The sequence below is a fragment of the Aedes albopictus genome, chromosome 2 (genome assembly GCF_035046485.1).
Source record: "Aedes albopictus strain Foshan chromosome 2, AalbF5, whole genome shotgun sequence".
Taxonomy (NCBI): domain Eukaryota; kingdom Metazoa; phylum Arthropoda; class Insecta; order Diptera; family Culicidae; genus Aedes; species Aedes albopictus.
This window is the reverse complement of record NC_085137.1, coordinates 373,392,644-373,405,962: the sequence shown is the minus strand read 5'-3', so window position 1 is coordinate 373,405,962 and position 13,319 is coordinate 373,392,644.

The window sequence follows — 13,319 nt, the reverse complement described above, 5'->3', positions numbered from 1 at the left end:
TGAAAAAAAAAATTTTTTTTTTCGTCATACTCCTTCATATAAATTCGTGTAATGTGTAGACGGGGCAAGATAGGTCACACAAAGTTTTCGGTATATTTGCATAGCTTTTGAAAATGTTTCATTTTTCATTGAAAGGCTATTCTGTGACCTACATTATTGAACGATTAAAGCGCTGAAAATTTGTGAACATATTTTAAATATTTTTTTGCAAAAAATATAAGTTTTTGAAGTCCGTTTATGGTTACCTGAACAAAAATTTTCCAGTTCTTAGAATAATCTACCGATATGTTTCAACACTTCTTTCATGTAATCTGTACGTATGTGAAGCTTATGGCCGATTTCTTCACCCCGGCTTAGGCGTTAAGCCAGGTTTAACTATATGGGTAAGCCTGGCTTACGAGTTAAGCCGAGGTGAAGAAATCGGCGGATGTACATATAGAGAAAAAGAAGATATAGCATTTTTTGTTAGAAAAAAAAATCAAATTTTCTGACCCATCTTGCCCCCGTAAAAATGAGGTGCGGCAAGATAAGTCATGTTTTGAAAATTGCTTGTTAAGAAGAATATTTTAAACTTAATGACTTTTCTATACTCTTATAGATGACTAGTGTATTTGAGAGTCGTGGTAAAAAACAGAAATGCGATTTATATTCAGAAAATTATGGGGATTAATTTCTTAAGGACAAACTTGTTAGAATCCCAAAATGGCTGCCGCAATGGCCGACTTAGGCACCTACTCACGAATTCGAAATCACGAATCTCTTCGTAAACAAGACCAGCGCACCTGAGCTGAACAGAATAATAAAATGCACTGTTGTTTAAAGCTTGTTTCTTGAGATTTGTGAGTCTGAAGTTCTGATGCACTGTTCAACCGAGATTTAAAGACGGTTGTCCTTAAGTGACCCATCCTGCTCCTACTTACCATACTCTAATAGAGATCTCGAGAAAAAAATCTGTCGAAATCCTGGGAGGAACTCTGATAGAAATCCCAGGAACAACTCTCGAAATTCCGAAAGAACAATCTCGGAAGAAGCAATTGCGTGAAAAACCTCTGGAAAACAACTTTGGAGAACAGGATAAAGCCAGAAAAAAATCCGGCTAACCTTCAGAAAAAAAAACAACCAAGAACAAGAAACAACTCGCGGATAGAAATCTGTCAGCTGCGAAAGACTTTAAAGGAGGAATTACGATAGAAATCCAAGGATGAATCCCAGAAGGAATTCAATGAAGAATCATGAATAGAATTTTGAAATCTCAACATTACTACGAACACCAGCACATAGAACAGGCATCCGATCCAGTACAGTTTCAAAACTTTGTAAGAAATTTAACGGTCATACGGTCTGTGGAATTACTGATTGGACTCCTGAATGTTTTTACCTGATTTGTTTAGAGTGTCATAGAGTGATATTCAACATTTCGTTTTAAAATCATTTGTCGGTGGAAATGTCAAAGCAATTTCTTGCAATTGACCCAAAAGACCTCTGCTAAAAATCTAGAAATATAATTGTTTTATTTTCGAGAGAGTAAATTTTATAAAATAAGGACACATTTTGGACTTATCAATCTTCCAAATTCCTTACTGGAAAAACCTGGAAAACTCAGGGAATTTTATTTTGACTAATGAATAGACTCCCGGGACTGTCTCTTCTTCGTTTTTCTACGTTAAAGTTTAGTACGCATCTGAAAAGTACTGTGGAAAAGGATAGAACAAGAAACGGTCAAGAAATGATTTCGTTGTCAAAATTTCTTGAGCGGTGCGCAGCTGAAAAGAAATGAAAATTGTGTAACGCTCGTAACGCCTGCCGGGCAAATCAAATGGAGCTGTCACTTTTCCTTGCGGAAAAATGTTCCGTTCAATTATTCCCCAAGGAAAACTGACATTTCCTCCCATACTTATCAGTTGTCAAAATTCCTTTGGTAATTAGAGAGATTTTTTCTTGAGTGCTTTTCTTACCAGGTGCGTACTAGGCTTAAAGCTTTGCAGGGCGAAGTTCTGTTCACGCTAAATTGAATTCGATGAAGAGTGAGTATATAACTAGCAAGAGAATCAATAATACAGCAAAGTATTAAAATCTCTCCAATCTATTTATAATCTGTTTAGGATATGTGATATTTCAAAAAATCAAACAACACGGTCTCCATGACTTGACTCCATATTTTCCTGCTTGCGGGGTTCGAACGTTTTATTGAAAGACTTAGAATAATCCGTAGTGCTAGATCCATTCGACGAGATTATAAGAATTAATTTGAACCAATTTTAATGCCAAAAAACTTCAATCTAATGCTTCCGTTTGCCACTATCAGAAGGTACATCGAATTCGTTCGTAACTGTTACCTACCCAGTTTAAGTTTACCCTACGATACTGTACAAAACTTTGTTTGGTATGTAGAGGACTTAGGGGAAAGTGGGGCAATATGCCATTTTTCAAACTTTCATCGTTTTCAATGATATATAGCCTGATTTGTTAGGCTTTCAAAGTGGTAACAGCAACTAGACAATATTTGCTCGATGCTTCAACAAAAATATTCACTAAATTAATGCATTTTCATCGATTTTTTGCGATTTCAAAAACTGGTTCGTGAAACGGAAGTGGTGCAAAAAGCCCATCTGCCATGGGGTAAGATGCCACTTCAGGAAAACATTCAAAAATTACGTCCATCAGTTTTCTGGCATTTTCGACTTACTTTCACCCCTCTGTCACGTTTTTTCGTATACTCAATACAAGGAGTGTCACCCCCTTCCCCGCTAAACGATGGTCGTCATATTTGAATGACCCCTAACATGGGTGCCTCAATCTACTTGGAAACACTTGGCTGGTAATAAAATCACCCGAAAACCTTAATTGCAAGCACGAAAAACCGGAAGTTGCCAATTTTCATTGGGAAATCAAAAGATTTTCCGTGGGTTTGGCGGGCTAGCTTCTAGAAGAATGTTTAATGCAAACATATCTTGACACCATTCACCCATAGCAATGATCAAGTCCCATTTAGGAATGATTTTATGCGTTGGGCCATTTTACCCCATCTTGGCATTTTGGGCTCTGTTCCCCTATACCATTTTGAATTACATATCCAATCCATGTCCAGTAGGTATATCTTATCTTTTTTAAATACTGCCGCTTGTTAGTATTAGTTTTGATTTTTTTTTTCGATCGATTTAATTTACTATTTTAAAGTTGAGCTTTCACCTTTTGGATTTGTTTAACATGCTACTTTGCCTATATTTTCATTGACAGTTGATTTACAAAATTGGTTTAATCCATTTAGTTTTTAAATATCAGTGTTCAGCTCTAGGAGACACCGGTACTGCTGAGTGTCACCATTGTATATTGGAAGGGCGAGAAAAATTTGCTAAAATGGGTGGCGTTAAGGGTGACAAAGTTCTTCTACGTGTGATGTGTGGTGCATATAACTTCACTAAAATATTATCACTTTAATGTGACTCGACACTTAGTACATATTGCTGCGGTGCTTGTAAGTGTTTACGTGTAAATATAGAACTTTATTGGCAATAAATATAAATACTATCTCTGTGAGTACTGGTTTCTTGAACACGTGTCTTCTCTCGTAAAGCTTACAATTAAATAAATTTTCCCCTCCTCATTTAGAATTCATAACTTTGGCATGATGCTGAAACAATGACATAAAGCGAAGAAGCTCACCATAAATATGAATAAAACTACTCGATAAAGATCCAAACTTGAACGATGTAAGAACTTATGCTCAATTCGATTATGTGTTTCAAATTTTAGGGCCATATTTTGATTCACTAGTAGTACGATCAAGGTTTGAAAGTTTTGCCTTTCTGGCGTGACAAATCCAAAAAATGTCTTATAAAGACCATCACGATACATGTCTTTTTGTTTCGCCGAACAGTGTTCTATTGATATCCGTGTGCTCGTGTAGAAGTGGAAGTGTGCAGCTTGGTGCATTTAGATCTAGAAAAGAAACCATTCACGTTGGTTAGTGCTGAACTGGACTCCAAACTGATGATTCAGTGAAATGATAGTTCCCATTCGAACGCAATTCCAATGAAATTATTCCATGTGAAAGCAATTCTCTAGCGTGTAGGTGATCGACGTGGTATGCGGTGTGTGCATTTTTCTGTTCCGGATTTATAGAAGAAAAAGTAGTTTCTCTCACTTCCAGATTTTTTCTTTATATTTGACTGCTAATCTACTACAATTGGGTAAGTTAAGTCTGCGTCAGTGGCTACCTGTTTAATTTTAAAATATATTTGTGCCCATTTAAACTTCCTTCACGGTTTAGTTTCATACCTATGCGTTTACAGTTTTAAACGTTTATCCTGTCGGTTGTATTAGCTTAATTTTCTAACTACACATTTCTCTGGTTAAAACGTATCTTTTCTGGTGGGACTATTCTCGATGAGCCAACTGTATAGCATGGGCCATCTGGTTTGGTCAAATTGATGCTAAAACAACTAATAAAACTCCTAGATTGGATACCGAGCAGAAATGATTGATTGGACGTTGGTGTCGAAACTGAGATCAGCACCTGAAAGTATGCTTCGGCATTCGTCTGTCGCTGGCGGTTCATAAAAGTTAATTACCGGAGAAAATCCAATTTAATCCGCACCTGGTGCGTGGGAGGGGTATGCGAAATTGAATGGAGGCGCGTAAAAATGGTTTAACTAGTGTTTGCTTACTGTCGGTCATCATGTCACGTGGAATGGTATGACGATAGGTATGCGACATACTTTTACGAGGCGTGCCAAACGTGTTTCCTGTTGATTATTTCCGCTCCTCGTAGAGGAGATTGCTCCAAAATAAATGGGTTGTAGTGAATGACACAACATGGAAAGTTTGCGTTTGATTTTAGCATTTTTTTTTTTTTTTAGCATAATACCAACGGTTGGCGCGGTCTCATGGTCACGAGGATAACACGTTCGCTTACTATGCGGCGTCACGGAAAATCAAATTGACCACATCTGCATCAGCCAAAAATGGAAAAGGAGCCTTCTTGATGTGCGGAACTAAGGTAGCGCCGACATTGCGTCCGATCATCATCCTCTAATCGGTGAGATCCGCCTACGCATTGCTAGGATCCATCGACAGGAGGAGAAAATCTGACGCCGACTCAACACACGCTGGCTGGAAGACGCTGCGGTGAAAAGGTCCTTCGTCGAGGAACTAGAGAACCGTGCAGCGGATATTCCAAAAGGTGAAAGCGTAGAAGATCAATTGAGCGCCATCAAGAACGTCTTCATCGCCATCGGCAAAGAATAGTTTAGGTGAGCTACACATCCGGAGAAAGCAGTAGATCACAGCCGAGCAAAAACACGAGGAGCCAAAGCCGTAGTCCGTCAGCGCTATTCGCCTCTCGAAAAGAAAGCGAAACGCTCATGTAGGCGGAACAAAAGAGTGTGGGCCTAGGGAGCCCAGGCGCGAGAAAGCCGCAAACATCGGTGACCTCCGTCTCCTTTACGTTTCACGTCGTCTTAGTGGGACTAAGATGACTGATCAGTTGAATCGCTGGTCCGAGCACTTAGGAAATCTTTTTCCAATATCGGCCACGCCATCAACACCTCAGCATGATCCGCCAAAGGTTCGACGCATCACCCGTGTCAACACTGGAGCTTCATTAGTGCAGGAGATAGAAACAGCCATCTGTAGCATGAAATCGAACAGAGCCCCGGGGGTCGATCGCATATCAGCTGAGATGCTCAAAGCTGACCCCGTAGTATCTGCACAACTGCTACATCAATTATTCTGCAACATATGGGAAACCGCGACATTTACGGCCGTCTGCATGCAAGTAAGACGTAAAGTTACCCAAAAAGGGTGCCCTGACTGTATGCGATTATTGGCGGGCCATCATGTTACTGTGTATCGCTCTCAAAGTCCTCAGCAAAGTGAACCTTAACCAGATACAGGAGAAGATTGACGCAACTCTTCGACGGCAGCAAGCAGGTTTCCTAGCCGGAAGATTCTGTGTGGACTTCATTGTCACCCTCTGTATTATTCTGGAGGAAATCAATGAATTCCAAGAGTCTCTCTACCTGTGTTCATTGATAATAAAAAGCTTAGGACCATCTCAATCACGAAAACATGTGGAAAGCCCCAATGGCGTAGTCAGCTTTTTCTTTTTTTTTTCGCTCACTCTCCTAAATAAACACGAGAAAGAGAGGGATGAGGAGAGGGCAATTCGCCCCTGGTTCCATACCGCTCTTTCTCATGTTTGTTTAGGAGAGTGAGCAAGAAAAAAGAATAGGCTTGCTACGCCGTTGAAAAGCCCTCAGGTGCAAGGGTGCTCCTGAGAAAATCATCGGTCTCATTTGAACACAGTATAAAGCTACTGCACAACGGTGTCTTGTTCGATCCCATCCGAGTCACTGATGGAGAAAGGTGAGGATATATACCTACTATCACCGCTACACGGAAAGATCGATGTACACAGAGCAAGGAGTAACTTTTACGCAGCGATCGAAAAGACAAAAGATTTCATGCAAACTTGTGTGAAATTTTACGCAAATTTGTGTAACACCGGATCAGCACATTTTTTGTGCTGATCTAGTCGTACGTAAATATGAGTGAAAAATCCTTTGTCTTTTCGCAAGTTACTCATTCGCTGTGTACTTTCGTTTTAGGGTGTACTGTTCTTCATCTTAATTGAAGAGATGCTGGTTGGAGCGATTGAGCGTGAAGTCGTCGCTGGAGTGAGGCAAGGCTTATCTGGAACACCTAAATGATTTAGAACTGACTGATGACGTTGCTCTTCTAGCTTAACGGCGCTCTGATATGCAGAGCAAGCTCGATGATCTTGCTAGCTATACTATCAATACCATCGGTGTAATCAAGCAGCTGAACAAGCTGAATGGACCTCGTGAAAACCGTAACAGTCGTGTTTATACCCGCCCTCTTTGAACAGCAAGAACGGAAGACCTCCCCCTTTGCGAGATTTGAAGGGACTCGAGAGTGTCCCTGATACTCAAACTACGCCTCGAACTACGCACATCACGCAATTCATCATCACCTTGATTAATCGTATGAATTTAACTGGGAATCCGTATCCATGCATAATCTGCTATGGTTTTGATCAATTGCAACACCTGGCGGATGGCGAGCATCTGATCCGTTGTTGACGTTAGATGTTGCTCTCTTGGTGATAGACGGCGGCATGAAATTTGAGAAAGTACCTTGCAGGCAGCGCTCAGTAGACTGATCGCGCGATAATTCCCGCAATCCACTTGTCGCCCTTTCTGTAGATGAGACTCGCAATACCTTCCATTCCATTCGTTCCTTCGGTTATTCTTTCTTCTACCCAATTCTTCGTTATGATCCTGTGTAGTAATTTCACCAGTGCTTCTCCATCGTATTTTAGTAACTCGGTTGGTTTTTGATCTACTCCAGCGGCTTTGTTGTTTTTCAACCGGCCAACATCATTTTCAATTTCTTGGAGATCAGGGACCGGAAGTCTTTCATCCTCTGCACGTACTCCTAGATCTGTTAGCAAGCCACCTTCTGTGCTTGCAACGTTGCCATTGAGGTGCTCAACGTAGTGCTGTCGCCACACCACCTCTCGACCATCTCACGCTCACTCGTGAGAAGTTTCCCGCGATGGTCTCGGCACATATCGGCTCGTGGGACAAAGCCTCTGCGCGAGCGGTTCAGCTTCTCGTACAGCCTCCGTGTGTCCTCAGCGAAGTACAGCTCTTTTCATCGCTTCACGATCTCGTTCTTCCTGCTGGCGCTTCTTCATCCGGAAGATTGAGTTCTGCTTGTTCCGCGCCTGTCTATAAGGTGCCTCATTCGCTCTCGTACGGCGAAAATGCTGCATTCTTCTCGTTTTTCAACTGTTCACATTCGCCATCGTACCAGTCGTTACTGTGATTCGAAGTCGCGAAGCCTAGTGCTGCAGCCGAGGTATTACCTATGGCGGATCGGATGTCCCTCCAGCCATCTTCAAGTGTAGCTGCGCCAAACTGCTCTTCCGTTGGTAGGGCCACTACTAGCTGCTGCGCGCAGTCTTGAGCCACTTCTACGTTACGCAGCTGCTCGATGTTGGCCGCGGTGTTCGACTTCGACGCGTGGTAATGACTGTCTAAAGCGCATACATACCCAAGTAAACACGGTGCTGAAGCCTTATTGCATGCAGATATACGGTGTATTTAGTGCAATCATTACTTTACATGCAAACTTAAGGTTGATTTAAAGTGGAAGTGGGCAATTATAGAATCAAATTAAGATTATACTGGTATAATCTTGGAGCAGTCGCATAATTGCCCATTTCCACTTTAAATCAATCTTAAGTTTGCATGTAAAGTAATGATTGCACTAAATACATCGTATATCTGCATGTAATAAGGCTTCAGCACCGTGGTTACTTGGGTACAGCGACTAAGAGGTGATCCGAATCTACATTCGCACTACGGTATGTGCGGGCATTGATTATATCCGAGAAGAATTTACCGTCGATTAGAACGTGGTCGATTTGGTATCGGCCGGGTCGGGTGATCTGCAGGTGGCTTTGGGGATATCTAATCTATGCGGGAGAACAAAGTGCTTCGGACTACCATACCACGGGAGGCAGCAAAGTTTACGCATCGCTGGTCGTTATCATTCGATACGGCGTGCAGGCTGTTTCGCCCGATTACCGGTCTGTACATTTCTCCCTTCCTACCTGCGCGTTCATGTCGCCGACAACGATTTTCACGTCACCATCGTAAATATGTTTGCTCTAACTGCGCGTAGAACGCACGTATATGACATCCCTATTCCCACCCAATAGGATTGTTTGCAGCCAACATCAATTGGGTTCCACCATTGACAATGCATTTGATGATGATTAACCTGGGCTTGTTAGGGGAATATCTGTAAATAAAAGAAAATCGGGTTAAGTACGGTTCCTTTGAATTCCACTAAGAATTTGCATCCTTTGACAGATACGTATTTCGACCTCAACTGTAAGGTCGTCTTCAGTGTCTTGTACTTGACTCGACTGTAGTCGAGTCAAATTCTTAGTGGAATTCAAAGGAACCGTACTTAACCCGATTTTCTTTTATTTATTTAATGCATTTGAGTTCCCTAAACATTGATACAAGATGCGGGAATCGAAATCGTGACGTCATCGCACCCTGGTGGTAGAACGCTTCTTCCTCGTCATCGGGTCTCCCTTTGTGTGGGCAGTGCACGTTTATGATGCTGTAGTTGAAGAAGCGACCCTTAACATGCACATCTTGCGTTGATCGGCTGCCGCCCTATCAAACGTTGTCGCATCTTGCCCAACACCATAAGCACTGCGAGAGGCCCATTACTTAGACCATCAACGCTTTTTAACATTTTAACTGGAAAGCCCTTCGACACATGAGTAGCTCTCGCTCATTGGACGCAGTGGCTTAATTTCCCCAACAGGGAAGGAATTAAAGGAACTAAAAAAGCTCTCGCTGAGAATGGCCCACTATTTTCACTTTGTCTTCAAAAATATTTAAGGTGGCGATTTTCTTAAAGAATTCTTCATAAATGTAAGGAATATGCTTTTTGTTACTCAAATTGATGGATAGTTAGAGCCACAACCATTTTTGCGGACACCCCGATTGCTTTTTTAAAGTTTCTCCAGAAACCACTTCAAAACAAAATGTTGTTGAAGAGAGGAAAGATATTGGTACTTTTTGCAGCTATAAAAAGTTAGGTCGGCCATATTATTTTCGGCCGCCTTTATGAATTTATATAGAAAAAATTTTTTCACACCATGTTGGCAACCACTGATATTCGATATGTTTGCACCCATTTATACAGAACATATAAAAAAGTTAGAGATGTCTTTTTATTCCTATCGAAAGTAATCTACACTTTTGAAAAATTGTTTTCTCCATACATTTCCATGCGCACCGGCAACGACACACAACGGCATCACAGTTTACGCCTGCATGTATACATAAAGACACCTTGCTGCAGATGTTGGGAAAATCGTTGGTTCGCTCCCATTTTCAACTGTTTCTCAATGATGCGAGCTTTGATTTTGAAACTTTTTAGTGTTTTAAAAAGCTAAAACTTTCAGCTTTTCATAAGTGGATTCAAGGGCCCATATAGCCGAGGCGGTAAACGCACGGGTATTCAGCATGACCATGCTGAGGGTGACGGGTTCGATTCCCGGTCGGTCCAGGATCTTTTCGTAAAGGAAATTTCCTTGACTTCCTTGGGCATAGAGTATCATCGTGCCTGCCACACGATATACACATGCAAAATGGTCATTGGCAGAGGAAGCTCTCAGTGAATAACTGTGGAAGTGCTCATAGAACACTAAGCTGAGAAGCAGGCTTTGTCCCAGTGAGGACGTTACGCCAGGAAGAAGAAGAAGTGGATTCAAATTTGAAATAAGTGTTTGTAAACACTGTGAAATAACGCTACTTTTATGTAAACAACCTGGCAGATATTGTGCAATTAGTTCCCCACTGGACTGCGCACTCAGTCTTCATAAGTGCGAAAACGTTAGTAAAAGTGCGCGATTGCATCAAATCCAGTTGATGTCTTCGGCGCACTATTTCTCTCTCTCTCTCTAAGAAAACTGGTTTAAATGACCTTATTCTTCGTAATCCTTTCCAAATCAAAATATGTTAGTAGCTGTTGAGCACCATATTGAAATGTACCCGTTTCATGAATAAATTGATTTTACCGATTATTTGAGAATTGTGTACTTGGTTCACTCTGTCTGAACGAATTTTCGAAAAATGCCATTCCTCTGAATAAATTATTATGAGCAGTGTAGCTACAATATTTCAAAAACGTACCAAACTATGAAAATACATTCAAAAGTTGTTAGCTATTAAATGTTCAAGTTAAGAATTCTTGAGCTCATTAATTGACTGCCCTTCATGTGATATTGAACTGTTGTACTTGGTCCACTCTGACTGAACATAAAAATTGAAAATGGTAATCAACAGTGTAATATCAGAAATATCAAATTTTAAACTCCCTGCTATATACTACTCCTATTAACTGTTGTCATACTTGTGCATTATTTTTTCATCAAATATGTACAAACTTGAGTGTGAACTGTAGTTGGTTGAAGATTTTCCAAAAATCGTTCAGTCATAGTGGACTAAGTACAATCAATTAGGGTAATTGTTCCCTTCGTTGTGGTAGTACCTAATGTTGCGGTAGTGGCATTTGAGCACTTTTTCGTCTGAAATGTTACCAAAAGGCATTTTTAATAGATGTATTATGCTTAATTTATAAGATTGCACTTTTTGTGTGCTTAAGTTTTGCCCAAAAACTTAGTTTAAAAAATATTTTCCTTAATATTTCTGCTGCTGTGTTCCTATTGTTGCGGTAGTGTTCCTAATGTTGCGGTATCCCATATGATTTCAATGGGATACCGCAACATTAGGAACCGAAATTAAATTTTACCTCCATAATAGGAACAGTGTGCCTATTGTTGTGGTATGCGATTATTGATCGAAAACAGAGAGAAACGATAGCTTTCATATTTTTCCCAGCAAATTTGGATAGAAAACTACCGACTAACGTTTTGAAACCGTTCATTAGATGGTACGATCATATTTTTTTGAATTAATTTACCTTATTACCACAACGATCGGCACACTTACCCTACATAGCAATTTCTCGGTTTCAACCTTTATTTTACGTTTTTTTTCGCGATGATGAATAGTTATTAACCCTCTAATACCCAAATTTTTTATTTTGATCTAAATATAATTTTTCGTCATCTAAAATCGATTTAAACATGTTTTGGAAGATGATTCTTTTTAATTCTCGATTTCGTGAATTTCAGTTTTGGATTTTTCTAATTTTTATTTTTGAACATCCCCACACTTTTATATTTTTCCTGGAAGCCAATTTGGGGAACGGATTTTTTGAGATGAAAACATTTTGAGATTTTATGATTACTGTTGAAATATTATTATTTTAAGTTTTTTTCGCAGAAAATTTTATTTTCCGTGTAATTTTTAGTAAAATAATTTTAGAGTGTATTCAATTCCCTTAAACTATTAAACAAGGATATAATGATTTGGGAAAAATTTAAAATATGTTAATTGTAGCGATTCAATACGAAATAAACAATGACTTCTAAAATGTGACTAAAACATCAATTTTTCAATGATTTTTAAAAAATGTAAATACGCTTTAAAATACACCAAAAATCATTTTGAGATATACAGAACAGTCCTAAATATCAGCCAAAAATATAAAAAAGCTTGATTTTCCACGTAACAAAAATTACAAAAATGCTCAAACTATACCCCGTCTAAAGGCAGGATTGGGTATTAGAGGGTTAAGATATATAGCAAAAATTCAAGATCATTTGATGATGATGATAATGATGATTGTGTACCCACATTAGCGTAAGGATTACCTATGGCTGCAGAGTCATACCGGAGGGGAATCATCTACCTGATGGTTTGTTGTAGCAGGGTAAGCTAAATTTACTGGAGACCTTCGGAAGACAACACGATGGTTGTTATCTCGCAAAAATTCAAGAACATTTGTTGAAAAACTTAAAATACCTATATAGAGTTGCAAATTTTAAAGTCGTTTTCCTAGAAATTAAGTAAAAGACACATGGTCCTCTCTGACTTAACGCCGACCAATATGTTCTGAAAATCGGTGGTTGCCAACATGGTGAAAAAAAATTGCTATATAAATTTAAGATGGCGGCCGAAATAAATATGGCCGACCCAACTTTTTATAACTGCAAAAGTACCTCTTTCTTTCCTCCCTTCAACAACATTTCGTTTTTTGGTGGTTTCTAAAGGAACTTTCAAATTATATCGATTCAAATGTGCCAACAATTAGCCAAAATCGAGGGGTCCGCAAAAATGGTAGTGGCTTTAACTAGCGGGGGTCCATCAATTTGATTAACTAAAAGCATTTTCTTACATTTTTGGCCAGGACTTTCAAAAAACCGCCACCTAAAACAGACAAGGTGTAAATAAAGGGCCGGACTCAGCGAGAGTTACTCACATGGTTCTTATACACTTGGACAGTTTTGTTGAAGGCGCCTTTCATATCTCCTCACTGAGGCCAGAGATTAGCAAACATAGTTTTTTTCACGCCAGTTTCATCCATTCAAAGCATTTATTAATCAATGCTCAAGCATCTGGTTGGACTTGATCAAAAAATTCGTTAGTGTGAAACAAATGATGATTAACCTGGGCTTGTTAGGGGAATATCTGTAAATAAAAAGAAAAGCGTGTTAAGTACTGTTCCTTTGAATTCCACTAAGAATTTGCATCCTTTGACAGATACGTATTTCGACCTCAACTGTAAGGTCGTCTTCAGTGTCTTGTACTCAGTCAAGTCAAGTACAAGACACTGAAGACGACCTTACAGTTGAGGTC